At 54.3% G+C, this 25389-nt stretch overlaps 1 long non-coding RNA gene across 7 annotated transcripts; it reads right to left on the bottom strand.

Moving 5' to 3' along the window:
- Positions 1-2039: 2039 nt before the first annotated feature.
- On the bottom strand, positions 2040-24996 carry LOC100738907 (integrin alpha-X). 7 transcript variants are annotated; one of them, XR_002342353.2, is made up of 32 exons: positions 24377-24484; positions 24034-24106; positions 23708-23796; positions 23013-23115; positions 21618-21721; positions 21131-21201; positions 20896-21010; positions 19070-19200; positions 18795-18940; positions 18399-18552; positions 17949-18093; positions 17669-17742; positions 16599-16728; positions 16377-16519; positions 16073-16213; positions 15770-15979; positions 13437-13567; positions 13148-13305; positions 12840-12994; positions 11749-11880; positions 11601-11674; positions 11250-11391; positions 8768-8884; positions 8592-8671; positions 8418-8501; positions 6479-6557; positions 6277-6384; positions 6096-6179; positions 5260-5373; positions 5013-5114; positions 4640-4750; positions 2040-3533 (listed from the first exon to the last, which is right to left on the bottom strand). It is a non-coding gene; the product is annotated as an integrin alpha-X (long non-coding RNA). The 7 variants fall into 7 exon arrangements; XR_002342355.2 differs by lacking the exons at positions 24034-24106; positions 24377-24484 and adding an exon at positions 24724-24996; XR_002342354.2 differs by lacking the exon at positions 24034-24106 and having other exon boundaries at positions 24382-24484.
- Positions 24997-25389: the final 393 nt, after the last annotated feature.

A 25389-nucleotide genomic window follows, 5' to 3' on the forward strand; every position in this document is an offset into this window, starting at 1 on the left:
GGCGCAGTGGTTAACGAATCCGACTAGGAACCATGAGGTTGCAGGTTCGGTCCCTGCCCTTGCTCAGTGGGTTAGCAATCCGGCGTTGCCGTGAGCTGTGGTGTAGGTTGCAGACTCGGCTCGGATCCCGCGTTGCTGTGGCTCTGGCGTAGGCCGGCGGCTACAGCTCCAATTCAACCCCTAGCCTGGGAACCTCCATATGCCGTGGGAGCAGCCCAAGAAATAGCAACAACAACAACAACAACAAGAAGACAACAAAAGACAAAAAAAAAAAAAAAAAAACTGCTATGAAGTACCACCTGACACCCACCAGAAAGCCATCATCAGAAAGTCTACAAGCAATAAATGCTGGAGAGGGTACGGAGAAAAGGGAACCCTCTTACACTGCTGATGGGAATGTAAACTGGTGCAACCACTATGGAAAACAGTATGGAGATTCCTCAAATAGCTAAAAATAGAATTACCATATGATCCAGCAATCCCACTCCTGGGCCATGACTGCAAAAGACACATGTACCCCAGTGTTCACTGCAGCACTATATACAATAGCCAAGACATGGAAACAACCTAAATGTCCACTGACAGAGGAATGGATAAAGATGTGATGCATATACACAATGGAGTATTACTCAGTCATAAAAAAGAAGGAAATAATAGCATCTGCAGCACCATGGATGGACTTGGAAATTATCATACTAAATGAAGTTAAGCAGTGAGGGACAGACACCATGTGATGTCACTTATACGTAGAGTCTAAAAAAGGGATATGAATGAACTTATTTGCAGAACAGAAACAGATGCACAGATTTTGAAAAACTTACAGTTACCAAAGGAGAGACAGGTGGGAGGAATGGAGGGTGAACTGGGGGTTGGGGAGGGAAATGCTTCAAAATTAGGTTGTGATGACGGCTGTATATACACTATATTTTATACGAATGATAAATATAAAACATTTTTTAAAATAAAAAAAAGAAATTAAGTTGCTTTTATAGCAAAGGTATGTGCAGGCCACATAATTCCTAAGAACCTTACGGAACTAGCATTGAGATTCACATCTGTACCAGACGGTTGTCTTTGGCTGCAAGTAACAGGAGTAACAAAGTGTAGAAAGGCATAAACAGGCCTTCACCCAGAGGGCCAGGAGCCTGAGTCAGAGGATCAGTTTTCCTTCGGGTGGGCGGAAATGGGCCTTGCAAGTGATCTCCAAGCCTCCCCGCACAGCCCCACCTCGTGTCACCGACGGCAGCCCAGATGAGTCCCTCTCCTTCCCCACATCCAGAAGACGGGCCCATTGGTGATGTCATGTTAACACATGGAGACCTAGAGTTCCCGCCGAGGCTCAGCAGTAACAAACCCAACTAGTATCCATGAGGAAGCGGGTTCGATCCCTGGCCTCGTTCAGTGGGTTAAGGATCTGATGTTGCTGTGGCTGTGGTATAGGCTAACCCCTAGCCTGGGAACCTCCATATGCCAGGGGAGCAGGCCTGAAAAAAAAAAGAGAAAAGATAGTTATCCCAATCTGTTTGATATGAAAGCCCTTACTTTCAGGTGTACTTCTTTTTTTTTTTTTCTCTTTTTTTTTTTTTGCCACACCTGAAGCATAAGGAAGTTCCCCGGCCAGGGACTGAACTGGAGCAGAGCTGCAGCCTATGCCACAGCTGCAGCAACACCAGATCCTCAATCCACTGCGCCACAGCAGGAACTCCTCAGGCATACTTCAAGTACACAGCCCTGTATCATTTAATTTTCAGAAGGTATAATACATCCGGGAGTTTCCATTGTGGCTCAGTGGTTAACAAATCCGACTAGGAACCATGAGGTTGCGGGTTCGATCCCTGGCCTTGCTCAGTGGGTTAAGGATCCAGCGTTGCTGTGAGCTGTGGTGTAGGTCTCAGACACAGCTCGGATCCTGAGTTGCTCTGGCTGCAGTGTAGGTGGGTGGCTACAGCTCCGATTAGAACCCTAGACTGGGAACCTACATATGCCACCGGTGTGGTCCTAGAAAAGACCGAAAAAAAAAAAAAAAGGTATAATACATCTGAATTATAGATACAGTTTAATTTCTTGGCTCACAGTCACTCATCTCAGCATTCAGATATTTGTACAGAAAATGCGCACTGGAATTTCATTCAGTATTAATTTTGATGACCTTAGGCTAAGTTGCCCCAATTAGGTTTTAATTTTTTATTCACAACACTTATGTTTAATCACAAAAATTAATTTTTGTGCATTGATCCATTTTTGTGATTTGGGGACATAATGCAACATGATATAATACAATGCTTTAATTTAAAAAATAGAACATGATAGCATTCATGAAAAATGCAAGTATGATGAAGGTAAGCAATAATGTACAAAGGAAAATTGTGTGTCAAAACAGCACTGTTGCCTGCATGTCATTGTCCAAGACTCATCTCCACAAAAGGCCTTAATTTTTTTTCCCTTCCCAAGATACACGGAAGTTCCTGGGTCAGGGATGGAACCCGTGCCACAGCAGTGACAGACAACACCAGGTCCTTAACCTGCTGAGCCACCAGGGAACTCCAAGGCCTTCATGTTAGACTTTTGATGAATCACTAGTAAACGTACATGCATGTGTTGTGTGTGTGTATAGTTGTTCATTGGTTGATGCAAACATTTAAAATACAGAATTATCAGCATGTTCTGGCATTTCTCATTTACTGTATTTGACGCCTCAAAATTGAAAGTGGTCTGCGAGAGACCCTGGAGCTGGCTGGGCAAAGGGGCATCAGGACAGCGCCCCTTTTGGCGGGGGGTGGGGTAGGGGGTCACTCTTACCTCCCAGCCAGCAATATTGGAAGCCAAATGTACAAGTTCCAATGTGCAGGTGTTTCATGCCCACATCCGTGTGTGCAACAGGAGCCCAGATGCAGAGGGCAAACCTAGGAGCCGTAGTATTCTACCAGAAATGGGGGTGACAGAGCGGCCCAGCCCATCTCGTGCTGTGTGTCCAGAGCCAGCCTCTGGAAATAGCATTGCATTCCTAACATCAAGCTAGAGGGGGCAGAAGTTACCCTGCGAGAAATGGGGGAGCCGCTGAAGACGGCTGAGGATGAGGCCCTTGTTCAGTCCTGTGCTGCGCAAAGACCACGGGCGGCTGGTGGAGGAGGAGAGACTAGTGCCTGAGGCTATGGCGCATGTCCTTCTAGGTGGAAATTCCAAGTTCAGTCCTGGGGGGTGGGGTGGGGGGGCCACAGCTGGGCTCCTGTCCTGGAGTTTCCAGTTGGAGCCTTGATGAGACCAATGGCCCTTCCCAGGCAAGGTGCTTCGTGCAAACACACCGCATCCTCCCAAGAGAGAGCAGCCTGATGGTGGCCTCCCTCCGGGGGGAGCGCCTGCTCCCCATCAGGCTTGACTTGGGGGAGAGTAAGAGGCCAGGAATGCAGGTGCAAAGGCAAACAGGAGGGAGTTTCTTATTGGGCCACTTGGGGGTCTCCTGTCCCACTTGGTGGGACGGTCTGTCCATTTGCTCCTTCCATCATTTCCTTGTACTGACGTTTGAAGAAGCCAACCTGTTGGGGAGGCAGGAGGAGAAAATCAGGGTGTCCCGTGGAGGAGAGGAGAAGAGATGAGGGGGAGGGGGAGCCATCACCCCTCCGGACCCCCTTCTGTGTTCCAGCACTGCCCTCGGAACTTCACAGAAATTGCAACATTCAGACTTTGCTGCAATTCTGTGAGCTGGGTAGAATCACCTTCAGAATGAGAAACCCAGACCCAGCAGAGACCAGGCACTTGCCAAAAGTCAGGCAAAGAGTCAGGGGAGGGGTCCACACCAAATCCAGGGCTGGGATGTTCTGTTCTAATCTGCCATCAAGGAAGCCTGTAGAGATGGAGTTCCCGTCGTGGCTCAGTGGTTAACGAATCTGACTAGGAACCATGAGGTTGCAGGTTTGACCCCTGGCTTCGCTCAGTGGGTTAAGGATTCGGCGTTGCCGTGAGCTGTGGTGTAGGTTGCAGACTTTGGCTCGGATCCTGCGTTGCTGTGGCTGTGGTGTAGGCCAGCAGCAATAGCTCTGATTAGACCCCTCGCCTTGGAACCTCCATATGCTGCGGGTGTGGCCCTAGAAAAGGCAAAAAGACCAAAAAAAAAAAAAAAAAAAAAAAAAAAAAGGAAGCATGTAGAGAGGTGATGACACGTGGAAAAGAAAGAGAGACAGATTAGAGGAGGCCGGAGAAACAGATAGGAAGGCACAAACATGGGGACAGCAGGGGACTGGTAATGTCACAGGTGGCAAGGGGTCTCTCACATGCAGTGACTCAGGAAGAAGGTATGTACCTGACTCCTTGGTGAGCTTCTTTCTCACTTTTTAGGGCCGTACCTGTGGTGTATGTGTTCCCAGGCTAGGGGTCTAACTGGAGCTGCAGCTGCCGGCCTACAGCACAGCCACAGCAGGGCTGGATCCAGGCCACATCTCTGACCTATGCCGCGGCTCACAGCCCTCTTGGATCCTTACACCACGGAGCGAGGTCGGAGATCGAACGCACACCCTCATGGGTACCAGTGAGGTTCATAACGCACTGAGCCACACCGGGGACGGCTCACACGGCGCTCTTTCTTCCACTGTAGAAAGGGCGGGATCCAAGGCTGGCGGCGTCAGGCGTGGGGTGAAACACTCACCTTGTACAGCAGGGCTGTGATGAGAACCAGCAGCAGCAGTCCTCCCACGGAGCTGCCCACGATCAGGGGGACGGGGTTATGGACCTCATACTCTTCCAGCACCATCTCCATCTGATGGGGGATCAGAAGCTCTCAGGCCTTTGCTGTCCCAGACCCCTCCCGGTTCCCCCAGCCTTTCACGCCCTCCCCTCCTTCCTCGGCCCGGCTCCCAGGGGCGCCACACAGAGGCTCTCATGGGCTCAGGGACCTGCGTCCTGCCCAGGGACCTCCGCCCTTCCACTGTCCGGGCTCGCAAGCCCCCCACCCCGCAGCCCAGATTTGGCAGCGGGAGCTCTCTGCCCAGCCCGGCCGCTGCCCGTCACACGGTCACTACCTGGGCTCTCAGAAACGCCTCCTGTCCTGGAAGCTGGGAATACACGGATCTGTCAAAGGTGATTTCGGCCACGCTCACGACCAGCACCTTCTTCTGCGCCGTCTGCGGAAGAGAAGGGGGGGGCGGAGAGCCGAGAGCGAGGCTGGAGAGGACGCGGGGTCAGAGGGAAGCCCGGCTGGAGGGGACCCAGGCACCACCTCGGGCCCCCCTGAGTCTGGGAAGGGGTTCTGCTGTTGGGCCCACGCACCTGGCTGATCCAGTCAAAGCTGAGGTTGCCCCTCAGGCTGAAGTCAAGTTCCTCCTGGACGCCGAAGGAGGGGACGTCACAGCGGAACCTCAGGCAGTCGGCCATGGAGCAGTTCTGGGGGTGGGAGAAGTCGCTTCAGGCCAGAGAAAGATGGGTTTGAAGGCAGGAGACAGCCTTTCAACGGTCTGATTGGAGGGGAGCAGCTATATCTGCCCCCAAGCAGGCTGTTCAGCAGACATCCGTCTGATGCTGGAATTCTCCTGCGATGCAGCAAAGTTATGGATCTGGCTTTGTCACTGCAGCGGCTTGGGTCGCCACTGTGGTGTGCGTTAGACCCCTGGACTGGGAACTTCCACATGCTGCCAGGACGACCAAAAAAATTAAAAAACAAACAAACAAAAAAAAAAAACAAAAAAAAACAACCTGGCAGTTCCCACTGTGACGCAGTGGGTTAAGAACCTGATTAGGATCCATGAGGATGCAGGTTCGATCCCTGGCCTCGCTCAGTGGGTTAAGGATCCAGTGGTGCCCCAAGCTGCAGTGTAGGTCGCAGACAGGGCTCGGAACCAGTGTGGCTGTGGCTGTGGTGTAGGCCGGCAGCTGCAGCTCCGATTCGACCCCTGGCTGGGAACTTCCAGATGCTGCGGGTGTGGCCCTAAAAATAAGAGGAAGAAAATAAACATAGATAAATAAATAAAACAATAACGACAAGAAAGAAAGAGAGGGAGGAAGGCAGGGAGGAAAGAAGACAGTCATCTGATGTCATACAGATTTCGGAATTCAAGTCCTCTGAAGCTCGGCTTCCAGTTGGGAGACAGCAGGGGGGGCCCCCTCACCAGCACAGGATTCTTCTTAAAGTGGGTCAGGACGTCGGACTCCGTGGCTGAGGTCCTCTCCGAAGAGCACTGAATGGACGGGTTCTAGGAAAAGTCCCAGGGAGAGAGCATCTTCTGAGTCATCAGGGCCTCGGGTCCGGGTGGAGGGCACGAGCGGGGAGCCGGACGCAGCCCTGGGTACCTGGGGGTGGAAGATCTCCACGTCTGTCCACACGGCCACCCGGTTCAGCTCCACGGGCACTGAGAAGGCGATGCTGACAGGCAGGTCCCTCTGTCCCAGGTTGTTCACCTGCCCAGAGGCCAGGGAGGGGCAAAGCTTGAGCCCCACAGCCCTCCTGAATCCCGCCCCGGCCCGTGCTTCTGAGTCACCCACTGGCACCTGCCTGGTATCTGTGCTGGGCCTGGCTCCTGCGCCCCTCCTCTGAGGCCGAGAAGTTGAGATACTTGGTGGATTGTTCGTGGCTGGGGAGAGAAGAGGCGAGGGTGGACAGGAAGGTCCCTGAGGGCCTCTTGGGGACGTTCTGGCTGGGAGCCCAACAGGACGGTGGCCAGTGGGCCCTCGGGGTGGTCTGGGGCGAGGTCTTGGGGGGTAATGCGAGGGTCGGGGAGCGGGGCTGGGCTTCAAACTGGGTGCAAGGTACTGGCAGAGGAAACTGCCCAGGGGGCTGGGCAGGGGTGCAGTGAAAGGGACTGAGAACTATGCCACCAACTCAGGGCAAGGGGGCCAGGGTTGCCCCTCTCAGCACAGAGGATGCTGGATGGACATGTGGGATGCGACAGAGGCTTCCAGAGGCTCCAGCTGGTGTTGTTGGCAAGTGTCTAGGGACGCGCCCTGTGTGGTCTCTGCGGGGTCTCCCAGGGACCCTGCTCTCTGGTTTCCTGGCCTTTTTCTGGGCCTGGGGCTAAGAGGTGTGGGGGCTCCTAACACAGGCTCTTCGCTGGGTCTCAGTGTAAAACCCCTCCTGAGGCGGCCCAGGCCCATCTGAGATGCCATGGCCACCAGCCTGGCCCCTCACTTCCACTCCACTCCTCGCACACCTGTCCTTTGCCTGCGCCGTCCAAACTCTAACCCCCACCCTCACTCTGCACTCTCACCCCTCGTCTACGGGGGCAGGGGGCTCCCCGCAACACCCTAGCCTTGTCCCAGGGCCCCCCGAGGGTCCCCACCCACAGAATCACCACTGCCGAGCACAGCTGGGCTGTCGAGTCATACACACACCTCGACGGCTGTGTCCTGCTTGTGGATAACCCCAGAGCTCACAGCCACGAGCCAGCCCCCAGCCTGCCCCTGCCTGGGCCACCCAGAGCCCCTGCTGGCAGGTGTGAATGCAAGTGTGCAGCCCCGGGCAGGAGGAGGAGATCCAACGAGGCCCCTGGGCAGAACCAGCAGGGGAGGGGGCCCAGGCTAAGCCCCAGGGGCCTGTGTCACGTCACCGAGTGCCTAGATCTCACAGAGGCAGCGGCTTCTGTCTGCTGAGGATTACACATGATAAGGCTCAATAAACCTTGGTGGACTGTCACATGTGTCCACACAGAGAGTGACCACAGCGCTGTGCCTGGAACACGCCAGAGGCTGGGAAGCTGTCTGCTAAGGAAGGGACCCGCTCAGGCCCTTGACTCCACTCCTTCAGGTCAAACAGCTCACCCGCCCCTCCTCGGGCAGCACTGAGGGGCGTTTCCTCTCACCCACCCAGCTTTTCCCTGGTACCAGCCTCTGCAGCCAGCAGGGCCTTTGCCCGTCCTTCCCCAGGGAGACGGGGAAGAGGAGGGGGCTTCCAAAGCCCCGCACGCTGTACACCTGCTCCTGCAGATGAGGACCTGTCCTGCCCAAATGCCAAGGGCTCAGGCCAAGGCCATGGACCCTTGACCATCTGGCTGGGGCCGCCCCCGACAGGGGGCTCTAGCGCCCCCTGCCTCCTTGGGAAACTCACGCAGCCTCGGGTGCGGGACCCCAGGGACAGCCTTGCTGAGCTTCTGCCTCTCATCAGGCAGGGTACCCTGGCCCCCACCGAGGCTGTCAGAACCACAATTCAGGGGCCACAGCTTGTAGGTCTTAGGGAGTCCTGGACAGCCTCGGGGGCTTTTAAGGAAGGCTTCTGAGAGCTGTAGCCTCTCTTAAGTGTAGGCTGTCAGGACACCACCACCACCACCACCACCACCCTCTAGGTGCGATGGGCACGTGCTGCTGGCTGTATCACCTGCCAGTTGAAAGGGTGGCATAAACCTTAAACACGGCGCATGCTCAGCTGCTGCGGAGGGTGAGAATTCCCCGAGCCCCAGCGGAGTGACGGAGGGGACCCTCCGGGGGCCGTGGTGTGGCACCTGCTGATCACGGGGTAGACCGCATACTTCACCGGGAGCTCCAGCCGGAAGGTGGTCTTGCTGGTCCTGGGGGTGTTGTTCTCACTGGCAAAAGAGGAGGATGCCGGTGGGCAGGGGCCCCGGAGGAGGAGGCTGGGCGGGAGGGGGCGCGGGCCCAGGCCTGGCCCTGCTCACCTGCTCACATTGGCCGTGAGGAGCAGCCGGTCTCCCAGCTGGGCCTTGGGGTTGACATCAAAGGTGACCACGAAGGTGACCTGAGGAAGAGGAAGGACCAGGGGGAGGTGACCGGGAGAGGGGGCGTGAGACGGGGCGGGGGCAGGCGGGCAGGCGTGGGCAGAAGCCAGGCTGACCTGGGCGCCCTCCCGGAAGATGAAGTGGTTGAGGCCACAGCGAGTGCTTCGGGGGCCCTGGCTCTGGGTGGGGGTGCTGTCACAGTTCACGAGCAGGGAGCGTGGCTGCCGCTGGTTCTAGGGACACACAGATGAGCAAAGGCAGGTGAGCATTTGTTCATGTTGCAAAGACACTCCGTCAAGTAGTGGCAGCTTCCTGGAATCTACCTTAAGATTAGGGTTTTTTTTTAATATCCTTAAACACCATCTAGACAAAGTTTCTCCTAAGGAAGAAATCCCAGAGTTATTTGCATATTTCTCTCTTTTATTTATAGTTATTTTTTAGGGGTGGGGACAGGTACAAGTGTGGGATGCATAAGTTCAAGGGCCAGGGATCAAACGTCACAGCAGTGACCTCAGCTGCAGCTGTGACAAAGCTGGATCCCTAACCCACCGCGCCACCAAATAACTCCATTTATTGTTCTTTTTAGAAGGTTTCTACCATTTGATCCAGCAATCCCACTCCTGGGCATCTCCTCAGAGAAAACCACGACTCACAAAGACACATGGACTCTGATGTTCATTGCAGCACTTTTTGCAATAGCCAAGACACGGAAACAACCTAAATGCCCATTGACAGAGGAGTGGATCCAGAAGACGGGGTACATCTACACAATGGAATGTGACTCAGCCATTAAAAGGAACGAAATACTGGCATTTTTAGCAACATGGATGGACCTAGAAATTATCATGCTAAGTGAAGTCAGCCATACAATGAGACACCAACATCAAATGCTTTCACTGACATGTGGAATCTGAAAAAAGGACAGACTGAACTTACTTGCAGAACAGATACTGACTCACAGACTTTGAAAAACTTATGGTTTCCAGAGGAGACAGTTCGGGGGGTGGGGGGATGCACTGGGGTTATGGGATGGAAATCCTACAAAATTGGATTGGGATGATCATTGTACAACTATAAATGTAATAAATTCATTGAGTAATTTAAAAAATAAATTAATTTTAAAAAATTTAAAAAATAAAAGGTTTCCATTATGAAAATTTTGAATATACTCAAAAGGAGAGAGACTCAGAGCTCCTGCTGTGGCTCAGTAGGTTAAGAACCTGACTAGTATCTGTGAAGATTTGGGTCTGATCTCTGGCCTCACTCAGTGGGTTAAGGATCCGGCATAGCCACAAACCTTGGTATAGATCACAGATGTGGCTCAGACCTGGTGTTGCTGTGGTTGTGATGCAGGCTGGCAGCTTCAGCGCCAATGTGACCCCAGCCTGGGAACTTCCATATGCCTCAAATGGGACCCTAAAAAAAAAAAAAAAAAAAAAAAAATCTGTTTCTTTGACTCTTCATGGGCCTGGTTCTGTCTTTTAGAACAGGGATTGCCATGTGACTGCCTGGGACCAATTTTTATAAATAAAGTTTTATTGGAACACAGCCATGATCATTCATGTACACGTCATCCATGGCTGTTTTCACTCCATCAGCAGAGCTGAATAAATGTGAAGACACTGTATGGCGGACAAAGCTGAAATATTTACTATCTAGCCCTTTAGAGATAAGTTATGCCAAGCTCTGTTCTAGAGTAACCAATAAATTCAACTCCTTCTACAGAACAGTGTTTTAAAATATTCAAAGGCTGAGATACGTTTTCTTTTAAAAGAGGGATATCAATACAACATGGAATCCAGAGAAATGTAAGGCAGAGTCTCTGCTCTCCTCACATTAGCAGCCTCCTGGGACCCCATTCCTGATGGTGGGTTTAGAATGCCAAGCCCAGGGATGAACACAGAAAGAGCCGAGGCAAGCCCCAGCCAGCCCAACCACATCCATCCAACGACAGTCAGCCCAGCCCTCTTGGCCTGCAAAAGTCTGCTAAACAAGAGCAGCCCCAGAGGTCCCGCTGTGGCACAGTGGGTTAAGAATCCAACTGCAGGGAGTTCCCGTTGTGGCACAGCAGAAACAAATCCGATTAGCATCCATGAGGATGCAGGTTTGATCTCTGGCCTCGCTCAGTGGGTTAAGGATCCCGCATTGCCGTGAGCTATGGTGTAGGTCAAAGAAGCAGCTCGGATCCAGCGTTGCTGTGGCTGTGGCGTAGGCTGGCAGCTGTAGCTCCAATTCAACCCCTAGCCTGGGAACTTCCATAGGCTGCAAGTACAGCCCTAGAAATGGCAAAAAGACAAAAAAAAAAAAAAAAAAAAAAGTCTAACTGAAGGAACTCAGGTCACTGTGAAGGTACGGGTTTGATCCCCAGCCCTGGGCCGTGGGTTAAAGGATCTGGTGCTGCCACAGCTGCGACCTATGCTGCAGCTGCAGCTCAGATTCAGTCCTTGGCCCTGGAACTTCCATATGCAGCTGGTGCAGCCGTAAAATTAAAAACAAAAACAAAACCAAAAAACCAGTGAGGGCCCCACTTGAGCCTTGAACCTAGCCCACAGGAGTCTGCTGATCCCCAGCCACCAGCCACTCCAGAGGGGACAATACCTGGGCCTCTGTCACACGTCGGTAAGACAACCCTGGCGGGTAGAAGAAGGTGATTGTGGTTCCATAGGAGTCCTCGCCATCATTCCGCACGGTCACTTCCAAGTCCAGCTCAAGGTTACTCCCCACCACCAGGGTCTTCAAGCTGGGCATTGGGGTGGAGGGTGGGAGATGACGGAGGTTAGAAATGGTGTGGGGACGAAACACCGAGTGGGGAGGCGAGGGAGAGATGGGGACAGAATGTCTGGGTCCTGAGCACCGGGCGGAGATGCTAGGGACAGCCAGGAGCAGGAGCTCTGGGTTCCAAAAAGGGGGCTGGAGGACCAGGGCAGGTCTAAGGGGCTGGATGCTCACCCCGAGACCCCAAAGGTGATGCTCAGGTCGTCCTGGCAGACGTGGTCAGCGCCACAGTTCTTCTCGAAGGGGAGCTGAGAGGGAAGGCCAAGCAGGGTTGGAACGCACCCCCGCCACCCCGTTCGGAAAAGCCAAGCCCAGGACTCACCAAGGCCGTGAAGTATCTCTCGGCGTCCACTGCCAGCATGGGCTGGAGCTTTCCGAAGCCAGGGATGGGCTTGCCCACCAGGGAGTAGTTGAGACGCAGGACGACAGGGGCCATCGAGTCCTCCACGCAGGCCTGAGGCACAGATGTTGGAGGGAGCAGCTGGCTAAGAAACGCAACCACTCGCTGTGTCCCATCTTCTCATTCACAAAATGGGGTAACAACCGTCCCGACCTGCCCCGATCAACGCTCTGTGCCAGGATTCCTCCTGCAGGATCTGCGCTGTGGTCGCCCTTCGTCCTGAACTCCTTCACCCCCCCCCCGCCCCCCCGGGCTCACTCCCTCTGCTCGGCGTCTTCCCAAACTTCACCTGTTCCCGGAGGCCTCCCGACACCCTCTCTGTTCTCACCCCGGCTTTATCTCGCTTCATACCCTTCACCACCACCTGACATCTATTATTTAAGAGCTTGATTGTTTTTGCCTTATTTTTCATTATTATTATTAGTTTTAGGGCCGCACCCTGCGGTATAGAGAAGTTCCCAGGCTAGGGGTCGAATTGGAGCTACAGCTGCTGGTCTAATGCCACGGCCACAGCAACGCCGGATCCGAGCTGCTTCTGCAAGTTGCACCGCAGCTCACAGCAATGCCAGGTCCTTAACCCACTGAGCAAGGCCAGGGATCCGACCCGCGTCCTCATGAATGCTTGGCAAGCTCTTAACCCACTGAGCCACAAGGGGAACTCCAATTGTTTTGGATCGTCCCCTGAGCTCCCCATGGACACAACTGTTTTGTCCCCTGCTGGCTCCCTGGCACCAAGAAGGGGGCTTCTCTGAGAGCAGCAGAACCCCAGCCCACTGCCCCATGGCTCTCTGATGCAGGTGTCCTCTTTTCCCTGAAATCCAGTGTCATAGCCTCTGGCAGGTGCAGCCAACCTCATCCACCCGTCCCCTCACGCACGGGCTCACGGGCTGGCCTTCTGCCTGCCACGTGCTGGGCCTGCGCCACGAGGACCAGAACACCCCTGTGCTCTCCCTGCCCAGCCCGCTGCCAGCCTCAGAATCGCCTCCATCCCCAGGCCCGAGGCCCCCCCTCACCGGAAGGAGCAACCTCACAGTCTCGCAGTGCTCTGACAGCCCCAGGACTTGAACACGAGTCAGATTCCGAGTTTTTGTCTCCTTGAAGACGGCACGAGGACTCAGGCGGCCAGGGTCGAGGGTCAGGTCAAAGGTCACAGAGCTCTGGAGGTCACCTGGAGGGGGACGCAGGGGATGGGAAAGGCTGAGAGAGGGAGGAGCTCCCCGGTGGGCAAGGGATGAGGCAGGAGGAGATGGGCGGCCCGGGCTTGGGGACTCCCAGGGTCAGGCTGTCCTGGGAGGGGTGAGGGGTGGGGTAAGCAACTCACCCAGACGGGTCTTAGGACTTTCATAAATCTGGAGGCAGACAGTGGCATTCCCCAGATCCTGGACGGAGCTCGTGTGCCACGGACACTCAAACAGCGACCTGGTGATCTCTTTGGGTAGGATGCGGATGTTTGCCCAAACCCTGAGCACGGGTCTGCTCCTGCAGGCAGAATGCTGAGCTGGGGACCGGCCCTTGGTCCTGGGAGGACAACCCGCGACGGAGGAAGGGAGGCTGGTGCCCTAGGCAGACCTGGGGCCCCCCCGGGCAGTGTCTGGGAAGGCTGTTGTCACCTGAGCAGCAGTGCATGCCCCTGGGCCCCCACGGCCAAGTCCACCAGTCCATCCATGGTGAGGTCCTGGCCCCCACTCAGCGAACGGCCGAAATACTGGAGCCTGGGGGAGAGCTGGGAGCCTGCGACCCGCTGGCCACAGAGGGAGAGGCAAGTTAGATTTGGGGGCGGGGGTGAGAAAAACAGAAGCCACAAGGTGAACAGGGAGGTGGGGATGTGGGAGACAGAAGGAAGGAGTGAGTAGTAAAAAGATGACTCCGAGAGGGACCCACACGTGGGTGGCAGCCGCAGCTTGGATCCCGCATTGCTGTGGCTGTGGCACAGACCAGTGGCTGCAGCTCCGATTGGACCCCTAGCCTGGGAATCTCCATATGCCGGGAGTGCAGCCCTAAAAAACAAAACACAAACCAACAGAAAAGACGCACCTTCAAAGAGGAGGCGGGGGCGGGAAAACGGTGACTAGAGACAAGAGACGATTTCTAGGACACAAATGAAGAAGGGCAGACAGACAGACTGGCCTGTTTCCTCATCCACTCTGCTAGGTAGTCTCAGTTCCAATGCTGGCTCCTCCACTTAAGCGCCATGAGGCCAGAGGCCAGGCGTCAGTCTTTCGGTGCCCCAATGTCCTCATCCCCCTCTTCCCGGAGCATTAAATGAATTACTTCACAGAGGGTTTTTTGGTTTGTTTGTTTTTTGTCTTCTTGCCGTTTCTAGGGCCGCTCCTGCGGCATATGGAGGTTCCCAGGCTAGGGGTCGAATTGGAGCTGTAGCCACTGGCCTACACCAGAGCCACAGCAATGCAGGATCTGAGCTGCACCTTCAACCTATACCACAGCTCACAGCAATCTTGGATCCTTAACCCACTAAGCAAGGCCAGGGATCGAACCCGTAACCTCATGGTTCCTAGTCAGATTGGTTAACCACTGAGCCATGACGGGAATTCCTTAGTAGGGTTCTAAGAACAGCACTTGGCATAAGGAATGAGCAGCAGGGCTGGAAGGACCCTCAGAGCTTATCCAGCCCCACCTCCCACTGCCTACAGAGCAGACAATGCCAAGGCCACACAACCTTTAAGGCAGGCCCCAGACCTTGAAATCAGACCCTCTGATCCTACGTCCAAGGCCCTCCTTTTGCTCCTGTAGCCACCCTGTCTCTTCAGAAGACAAAGGGAGACCAGTTCGGGATGGGGAGTGGCTGCATCTGTAGGCAGCAGATTCTTTTTTTTTTTTTTGCTTTTTAGGGCTGCACCCATGGCATATGGAGGTTCCCAGGCTAGGGGTCAAATCAGAGCTACAGCTGCCGGCCTACACCAGAGCCACAGCCACGCCAGTTCCGAGCTGCGTCTGCGACCTACACCACAGCTTACGGAAACACCGGAACCTTAACCCATTGAGAGAGACCAGGGATCAAACCCACAGCCTCATGGTTCCCAGTCAGATTCGTTTCCACTGCGCCACGATAGGAACTCCCTGTTTATTTTTTAAAGTGGAGCTTCCTTAATTTTTGCCAGGGGATGCTGCCCTCACTTCTCAGGGAATCCTGCCCCATGAGGGGCTCCTGCCTATGGGCATTTGGCAGGATTACTGATGGCAGGAGAATAAAGTCAGGGCATCCAGGGAGTGAAGGGGTGAGTGGACGGGCAGACTGAGGCCACCAGAACTAAACCAACTGGCATCAGGGAGGGTCCAAGACATGGAGCACTGGGTTAGAGTCAGGAGATCGAAACCTCTCTCATCATCGTTCCTGATGCACTATACACCCTGGAATGTCTCTTATCTTCCCCACACCCTAGATTTCATCTTTAAAATGGCTTTTTTTGGTCTTTTTTAGGGTGCATATGCAAGTTCCCAGGCTAGGGGTCGAATCAGAGCTGGAGCTGCCGGCCTACGCCAGAGCCACAGCAATGTGGGATCCAAGCCGCGTCCATGACCTACACCACAGCATACGGCAACGCCAGATCCTTAACCCACTGAGCGAAGCCAGGGATCGAACCTGCAACCTCATGGTTCCTAGTCGGATTCATTAACCACTGAGCTATGACGGGAACTCCTAAAATGGCTTTGTTAATGCCTGGCCTATGTACCTTGTAAAACTGCTGGGGGATTAAAAGGCTTCAATGGAGAGCTTACTCAAGTATCAGGTCCCCATACAAAGCAGGGAACATAGCAGGTAATGTTACCATTTCTCAAATTCCACAGATTTTCTTACTGACTACAAGGTGCCCAGGGCCGGATGAAAGAGGTAGGATGAAGAAAAGGATGATTTTCCAGGTGACAGACAGAGAGAAGCCAGAAAGAGGTTGTGACAGGGACGGGGACAGGGACCAGGCCTCACCTGGCTGTGGGAGGGGCTGATGCTCAGCTCCGAGGTTCCGTGAAACAGGTAGACAGCACCCCGGTTGTCCTGCTCCCCCGGTGCTCCAATGGCCACGTCCGTCAGTCTGTCCCCATTCACATCCCCCAGTGCTGTCAGGGCTGCCCCAAAGCGGCTCCAGGGGTGGCCTTGCTCCCCTCGGAGGATGACCCGGCACTGCCACTTAGCCCTCTGCAGGACGAAACCAGGGTCAGGCCCCAAGCCAGGCAACCCCCCCGCCCCAACACCCAGACCCCACCCAGCCCGGGCTCAGCAGCCACTCACCCCCTGGGGCAAGGGACACACGGACACCTGGCCCCCCCGGGTCTGCTCATAGTAATGGGGGGCCCCGATGAGGACCAGGTCGGAGCTGCCATCTCTGTTCACGTCCACGGAGCAGAGGGAGGCCCCAAAGTAGGAGCCGACCTGGAGGGCGGAGCCTGCAGTCACCCCACCTGCCCCCCTCCCAGAGGCGTCCCCTTCTGGGCTGGGTCCCGCCTCTCCCCAGACACCAGCACCTCCCCCACGGGCCCCACGCCCCCTTCATCTCCTCGCCCTCTGCCCCTGGAGACCCTCCTCCACACCCGACCTGGGTCCCTGCGACTTCAGCCTTCGGCTTCCACTGTCTGGACACCTGGGTGAAGATGACCGCCTTCCCGGTGTGCTGATGGCGCGGGGCCCCCAGGACCAGGCTCTGTACCCCTTTCCAGATGACCAGCTCTGCCGAGTAACCTGGGGGGGCCAGGCCTCAGCACGGAGGCTTCCCCCGACCCCAGCCCCTGCCCGTCCCCCAGCCGCAGCCTGGCCTCACCCAGGTACGAGTCCCTCATGTCCACGTTCTCCCGAGACATGTTGATGAAGGCGGGGCTCCTATGTTCGGGGTACAGGAAGGCACCTCCAGACCAGCTGAAGCTCCCCACAGCCCCCAGAACCGGTCCGTCCTGGGAGGAAAGGATTCCAGGGCTGAGCAGGTGGGAAGAAGAAGACAGCCTATTCCAAAGCAACACCTGCTCTCGACTCCACCATTCCCCGTCTTTCATCTTTTTTTTTTTTTTTTTTTGGCCACACCTGCGGCATATGGAGGTTCCCAGGCTAGGGGTCTAATTGGAGCTACAGCTGCTGGCCTACACCCCAGCCACAGCAACGCTGGATCCCCAACCCACTGATCGGGCCAAGGATCAAACCTGCATCCTTTATGGATACTAGTCAGATTCGTTAACCACTGAACCACAATGGGAACTCCTAAAAAAATATTTAAAGTATAGCCGATCTACTACATTCTTTTTTTAAAAAAAACACACTATAGTCTTTATTATCTTCATTTTACTTTATTTATTTTCTTTTTAGGGCCACACTAGTGGCATATGGAAGCTCCAAGGCTAGGGGTCGAATGGGAGCTGTAGCTGCTGGCCTACGCCACAGCCGCAGCCACACCAGATCTGAGCCCTGTCTTCAACCTGCACCACAGCTCACAGCAACACTGAGCAAAGCCAGGGATTGAACCCGCATTCTCATGGATACTAGCTGGGTTCTTCATCTGCTGAGCCACCACGGGAACGCCCTACATTCTTTTTTATAATCTTTCCCAATATGGCTTATCCCCTGATACTGAATATGGTTCCCCATGCTGGACACTAGGGCCTTGCTGCTTATTTGTTCTCTGTGTAATAGTTTGCATCGACTAACCCCAAACTCCCAACCCATCCCTTTCCCACCCACCTTGGCAACCACGAGTCTGTTCTCTATGTCTGTCTGTGTCTGTTTTCCCGTGGGCCATAGTTTAGATTCCACATACAAGTGATATCACATTGATATCCTCTCTTGCCTTCCCTCCCACGCCTCCCTCCCCTACGTCAGTGGCCTGAAAGGGGCCCTACTCACAGGCATGAACACAGCACTGAAGCCCTCCTGGGACATCTCCAACTCGAAGGAGCTACTGCTGATCGTCTGAGTCCCTGGGGAAAGGCATGACACCTAGGTTCCCCGGGGAAAGACAGGCTTTGTCCAGTCCAAGAAGGAACTCGGTTTTAAGAGGATCTGATGTTGGAAACGAATACCCAAAGGGAAGGGTTCGTGTCCATGACATGGGGGTCCAGGGTCTAGAAGGAGAAGCATTTACAGGTAAGAGTGAATGAAGTGAGTCGTGCCATCGTTGTCTTACCCTCAATGGCAAAGATCTTCTCTTTCAGTTGGTTTTGAACATCTCTCAAAGCATCAAAGTTGTCCACTTTAAATATATGCGAGGGCTTCGATGCAATGTCCTTTAATTCTTCCAAGGATTTTGGATGTTGAAAAGCGGATCCCACCTGCCCCCAACAAAGATGAACTCAGTGAAAATAATCATAGCTCTAATATGCCTGCTGGATGCTGGCATACACCAATAACCCTGAAAAGTTAATACTATTACACCGAGTGTACAGGCAAGAAAAATGAGGCTCAGACAGCAACAAGGGGTTTATGGAAGAGGATCAGGGTCGCCCAGGCTGGAACAGAGTTTTCATCCAGAAGGGAGTTAGGAGCTGAGAAGGCTGGGGTTTCCATCCTTGAAAGGGAAGTCGCCTTAAGAGGATGTGAGGATAGGAAGCCGTGGAAGCCCACCCACCCATCCTACCCCAATTGCATAGCGGATGATGCCAGCGGCCTCAGCCTGGGGGATGACATCCTTGTAACCCAAGGGGTCGCCTGTTTTCTGCCCGTCCGTGATGACGATGAGGATTTTGGAGGCATCTTTTCGGGCTCCCTTTGCAGCAATGAACAGTTCCCTTCTGTCAGGGAAGATGAGCATCCAGAAACCGGTGAACCGAGCCGCGGCTGGCCCCCGACGTCTTTATGAGCACGAGATGCCCCTTCCTTTGGGAGGGCCGCGTCCCACCCAGAGGCCCCGGGCCTGGGAGGACCACAGGCTGAATTCCAGTTGCCCATCTCTCCCTTTCTCTTGGAGACGGACGAGGCCCGAGGGCCGAGCCAGAGGCTTTAGGGGGAGGACCTGGGAGCAGTCAGGACTCACGTGACCTTCCTGATGGCTGAGGCCGTGTGCGTGTACCCTCCTAGCTGCTGTATAGAACTCAGTAGTCTTAGGGGGTTTGAGCTGGCTGCAAAGGCTCTGAAAGTGAAGTGCTCCTTGAACTTGCTGGAGAACTGCACCAGGGCGAACTGGGAGAAACACGGCAGGGCTGCGGCCGGGCCAAGACGCCGGAATGCCGAAGCTCCGCCCACAAGCCTCAGGGGCGGGGCGGGGCGGGGCGGGGCTGTGCACGCGCCTTCCTTCCCCTGAGGGCACACCTGGGCGTTGGAAGTCCGGAACTGCGAAATCACAGCCCTCACGAAGTTTAGCATTTTGGTAAAATCTTCGTAATCGATGCTGCCTGAGCCGTCGATCAGGAAGGCGATGTCCTGCTCCTGCCTTGGGCACTCTGGGGAAGGAAGTGCATCAGTTCCCCAGGGGGACACTTCCAAAGCCCAGGCTGAGCCAGGAGTGCCCACCCTCCCAGGGGCTGTCCTAACAGCTGCCTAGAACAGGGCCCCTCGGGCTCCTAAAAGTCTCTGAAGAGGCCACGTCTGTGATTTAGCTGCTCACACCTGGTTGATTTAAAAAAAAAAAAAAAAGTGACAAGTCCTCCAATCCAGGTGGTGAGAAGCTGGGAGCCCCTCCATCTTCCTCTGTCCTTGCTGCCCGGGGCCCTACCCTATCTTCTTCCCCAATATTCCTGCCATCCAGCAATAAAAGGACCCTGCTCCAGCCCCTGGGCCAGGTCTGCCCTCGTTGGTCAGTGCAAAGCTGTTTTTGTTTTTTGGTATTTTGGGTTTTTTTGTTTGTTTGTTTGTTTTGCTTTTTAGAGCCTCACCCATGGCATATGGAAATTTCCAGGCCAGGGATCCAAACAGAGCTGCACCTGCCGGCCTATGCCACAGCCACCAGGAGGATCCAAGCCCCGACTGCAACCTACACCACAACTCGGGGCAACGCTGGGTCCTTAACCCAATGAGCAAGGCCAGGGATCAACCCGGCATCCTCATGGATACTTGTCAGATTCATTTCCACTGCGCCACAAAGGGAACTCCCCAAACTGTACTTTTGTTAAATATTTTTACTGCCACTCCTGGCAACGGCCACACACTGATCCTATGCTGTTCTCAGCTTCATTCTGGGCCCCACTCTCTTCCTGGGCGAGTGCAGAATCTGTCCTCAGAAGAAGCAGTTCTCCAGGCTCTCAGAAATTCCTCTCCAGCTCCCAGCTTCCCCTTTCTGCCCCAGAGGCTTCCCACAGAGAGAGGGGAGTCCTGGGTGTCCTGATGGGAGCCCAGGTGTCTGTGGGTGAATATAGAGCCTAGGAGGTGCTGGATGTCATTCGGGACCCTGGGTGTCAGTCTCCCCAAGGGCCTGAGTGTGAATGTGAAACAAGAGAGGGCTCTGGGTCTGCCCTGGGCAGGGTCTGAAAAACTCACTATTCTACCTTTTTGTCTCCCATCTGAGTGAGCACCAGGGAAGCAGGGCGCTGTGCCTCAACCTACACACACACACACACACACACACACACGTACACCCTCACACATATATGCACATGTATACTCATATACACATCTGCATACACACACACATACCCATATACACACATATATTCGTTCACACACATGTATATACATGACTCAGACTGTCCACGCCCTTCTCGCCTTCTCCCAGCCTGCTTCACAAACCAGTTGGTTATACCACAGGATGCACTGGGTGAAAATAAGTGCCCTTCTCTTTAAAAATTATAAAGTAGCTGGCATTAACTGTGCCCTCACACATAGAAGGCATTGTGCCAAACCCTGGCCATGGATCATCGTGTGTTAATCTCAGAGATGGGTGTGTTTTATCCCCATCAGACAGATGAAGAAACTGAGGCTCAGCGAAGGAAAGGCCATGGGAAAGGTCCTGCGCCGGGACAATGATGGAGCAGGTGTAAAAGCTGGCGGTGACCCTTCCAGTCCATCCGGTCAGCTTTTCTTTTTTTCTGGGTCCCTCTTTTTTTATTCCCTTTGGTCAGAGTGTCTCTTTTCCCCACTGCCCTACCCCAGTCGGAAGTGTGGAGGTTTCCTCAAAGGACTCAGGGGCCCCAAACACTCACCCTGCAGGGCAGCTGGGATCCTCTGGGCCTGCTGAGACTGGGAGACGAGCAGGAAGCAGAACCCGGTCAGGTGCATGTTCTCCTGGCATGCATGCTGCACGGTGGGGCCACAGGCCTGGCGGTGGAGGGGCCTGATGGGAGGAGTCGCCCCTGCTTCTGTCCCACCCTCCTGTCCCAGCGCCTCCAGGTCCCCATCCCCTCTCTCAGGATGTTCCCGTGACCCAGGGCAACTCACCAGCAGCTGAAAGGGCTTGGTGGTGGCCGCCATGGACAGGCCCAGGGACATGTTCACAGCCTCTGGGGGTACTGAGGGGACAGGTAGGTTCATGGTCACCCGTAGGAAGAGGTGGCTGTAAGATCTGGGCAGGGGCCACCTCAACTCTGGGAGATTAGTTCTCATGGGTAAAGGGGGCTTGTAGATGTTTTTTTTTTTTTTTTTTTTTTTCCCTTGGCCACACCTGCAGCCTGTGAAGTTCCCAGGCCAGGGACCGAACTTTCACCATGGCAGTGACCACACCAGATCCTTAGCCCACTAGGCCAATAGGGAACTCCAAGAGCTTTCAGATCTTGATGGAGCTAAAGGGGTGCAAGAGTGTGGTGGGTGGGACAGTTTGAGGGGGTCAGGAAACCAGTCAGAGGGTGAGGGTCTGCAGACCAAGCTGAAGCTGAGAAATGGGTCCCCTGTGCTCCCCACAGGCTCCCAGCCAGGGGCAGTGACTCACCCTGCAGGTGGATGGCCTCACATAGGCTCGTACTATAGTCACACCGGTAGAGACCACCTGTTTGGTTGGCAGCCCTTACCTCCTGGGGGGCGCCAACCACCAGCCTGGCAGGGGGAGAAGACAAGAACACAGCAGCTAAGAGTGTGGGCACTGGAGCCAGACTGCCCCTTGGCAAGTTTGTGTCCCCTGTCTGAGCCTCAGTTTCCTCATCTGTAAAGTGGAGATTAATAACAATTCTTTTTTAATTTTTGCTTCCCTTTTTTTTTTTTTTTTTTTTTTTTAAAAAGGGCTGCACCCACGGCATATGGAAGTTCCCACTCTAGGGGTTGAATCTGAGCTGTTGCCAGCCACAGCAACGCTGGATCTGAGCCCTGTCTGCGACCTACACCACCGTTCATAGCCATGCAGGATCCTTAACCCACTGAGTGAGGCCAGGGATCGAACCCGTGTCCTCATGGGTATGAGTCGGGTTCGTAACCTGCAGAGACATGATGGGAACTCCCAATGACAATTTAAGTTCTGCATGGGCGAGATGTTTGTCATCTTTATTCCCAGGTGTGTGCCTGGCTCCTGAGACGTAGTAATAGATGCTCAATAAACATATGTTGAATGGTTGATCCCCACCTTGTAAATTTGTTGCGAGGACTAAATCAGTGCCCACACAGATGATCCTATTTACAGAGCAGAAACAGACTCACAGGCATGGAGAGCAGACCTGTGGTTGCCAAGGGGGAGGAGTAGGAGGAGGGAGTGGGATGGACGTGGAGTTTGGAGTTAATAGATGCAAACTATTACGTATAGAATGGATAAGCCATGAAGTCCTGCTACACAGTGCAGGGAACTCTATCCCATCACCTGTTTCTAAATTTTTTTATTATAGCTGGTTTACAGTGTTCTGTTCATTTCTGCTGTACAGCAAAGTGGCCCAGTGATACACATAGATATACACGTTGTTTTTCTCGTATTATCTTCCATCGTGTTCCGCCACACGTGATTGGCGAGAGTTCCCTGTGCGGGACACCAGGACCTCATTGCCTGTCTCCTCCAAATGCAATAGTTTGCATCTGCTAACTCCAGACTCCCAGTCCATCCCACTCCCTCCCCGCCCTTAGCAACCACAAGTCTGTTCTCCATGTCCATGAGCCAATCATTTGCGATAGAACATGATGGAAAGGAACGGTAGTATGAGTACAGTGCCCCAGAAATACACAAAGTCAGCTGTGGTTGTCAAGATGGTGCAATGGCCTTTCTTTGGTCCAGCTCATCAGAGCCCTGGGGGAATTGCCACCGGCAGACCGAGGAGAGTTTGTACATAAGGAGAGGGATGAGCTGAGAGACAGACCCTGGGCAGGGGAGGAGCTGAGAGCCAAAGGCCAGACACCACTCAGTCCTCACCAGTTGGCATACTGGACCACGCTGTGTCCAAACCCAGCACTGTCCACACGGAAAATTGTCGGCTGGTCTGTGTCCAAGTTGAAGCAGAGAGAGGAAGCTAGCGCTGGAGAGGAGGGCGAGAGGACAAGCTTCGGAGAAGAGTCTTCCTCCTGCTCCATTCCCCCCCAGTCCCCAGCCACCCCCATCTCCCACCAGCTCTCCCCTCCAGGCACAACACCCCACCATCTCCTGGTCTTCCAGACCCTCAGGCTCAAGCTTGCCAGCCCTGCTTCTCTCCCTCCCTTAATCCAGAGATAGCTCTTCACCAACCAGCCTTTCAGCAGGTTTCAGTTCTCCATTTCCACAGAGCAACAGCCAAGCTCCAAAGACACTCCTTCCCCACCCCTACACCTGGGCTCCTATGAGAAGGACTCCAGGAAAACTTGGGGCCAAAGGGATGCTGTGGATGGGTTGACTTATTCTGCCTGCTTGAGAAACCTCTGGATTGTGCCGGCACCTAGCCTCTCTTCCAGCATCTTTGAACACCCCCCAAATAGATTCCTCAGTATCTTCTCAACCTCCTTGAACTTCAGATCCCAACCCGAGATAACTCAAGATCCCTCCCTTAATTGCTGAGTGCAAAACGCGTGTCCTCAGCCCTCTCTCTCTCTGCACCCCCATCCCCTCCTCCCCCTTCATGGAGATCCCCGGCTTACCCAGCACCAGGAGGAGGCCGATCCTGGTTCCCATCATGATTGGAAGGTCAGATGTGGGCATCAGGGTGCCTGAGCCACCAGGAGAAGAGCTGGACCAAGGTACCAAGGAAGCAAGTGAGTAGAGAGGGGGTCAGGAGGCTTGAGGCAGGGAGGGAAGTTGCCTGCATGACTCAGAGGTAGAGGGCGGAGAATACAAGCAAGCCAAGCGGAGAAGGGGGCCCAGCAGCCCACACATGCTGCACCCAGGAGTCTCTCTAACCAGCTCTCTTGCTCTAAGGCGGTTTCTCTTGTCTCACCATAAACTCGGGCAGATGCAAATCTCCTACCCTGCGCCCCCTCTCCCAGGCTCCCTCATCCTACCGGTGAAAGCTTCCCCTTGACCTCGAAACTTCGGTTAACCTGGGGAGGGGAAGGGGCAGATGCTGGGGGCCGGGCGGGGGGGTGGGGGTGTCAGAACCCTAATGGAGACCCCTCCCCCACCTCGGACCCTGGACCCATGGTGTTTTGCTTGTGCGTTCATCATTTAAGCAATAAGCCTCATTTGGGGCTGATTATGCAAGCCTTCTGTTGGCAGAGGGAGAAAAGACAAACCACAGGGCCCCAGCCCTAGGGTCAGCGGGGAAGGCAAATAGGTAACCAGTAAGCCATTGCTGTGAGAGGAGAGGGTACCTGACCCAGGCTGGAAGGGTGTGGATTTCCACGAAGCCTTCTTGGCAAGCAGTGGCCCTTGATCTGCGTCTTGAAGGCAACCCGCTCTAGGGGAGCCTATTTCGGAAGGGGTAGCCGAACCGGGAAGAGGCTTGAGACAGGAGGGCAGGGCGTCTTAGGAAACCAGCCATAGGAACAGAGAGCCGGAAGCGGGAAGTGGTGAAAGATGAGGTCAGTTTGGGAGGAGAGCAACCAGCAGCGGGGCCTCGGGGCCTGGAAAGCCCCCTGAAGATCTAGTCATCTTCTCTTGAGCACAGAGGGAAGCAGAGGAGCAAATGCAGAAGAGCAACTGAGATCAGCAAACATACTTGTCAGAAAGCTCATTCCTTGTGCCACAGCAGGAACGCCCCAATGAAAAAGAGTTTAGGCTGGAGTTCCCACTGTAGCACAGCGGTAACAAACCCGACTAGGACCCATGAGGAGGAGGGTTCGATCGCTGGCCTTGCTCAGTGGGTTGAGGATCCGGCGTTGCCATGAGCTGTGGTGTAGGTCGCAGACGTGGCTCGGATCTTGCGTGGCTGTGGCTGTGCTGTAGGCTGGCAGCTACAGCTCCAATTCGACCCCTAGCCTGGAAACCTCCCTATGCCAAGGGTGTGGCCCTAAAAAGCCAAAAAAAAAAAAAAAAAAAAAAAATTGAGTTCTTTCAATTTCTCTATGCCTGAGTTTCCTCTTCTGCAAAGTGGGGGTGATACAAACACACACCTCCTATTGCTGCTGGGAAGGTTGCTAGAAAGAGGGACCCTATGGGGCCTGAGTTCCTTGGGAGCTAGCTGGAGACAGATGAGTCAGGAGGGAGGTGAGGGGGGCCTGTGGGCGGCCTTGGGGACAAACTGAAGGCTGACTGGTCACTGGGGCATGGACAGTGGTGATTGTCCTTGAGCTAGAGGGTACGGGAGGGGAAGGCGTGGCAGGCTGGGCCAACTTCAGGGTTGAGGTGTTTAAGAGTATAAGCATTTGGTGTCACATTCTAAATC

The sequence above is a fragment of the Sus scrofa genome, chromosome 3 (genome assembly GCF_054392235.1).
Source record: "Sus scrofa isolate SSC_HxYL_T2T_F1_AM1 chromosome 3, Sscrofa_HxYL_maternal_Yorkshire_Landrace_v2.0, whole genome shotgun sequence".
Taxonomy (NCBI): Eukaryota; Metazoa; Chordata; class Mammalia; order Artiodactyla; family Suidae; genus Sus; species Sus scrofa.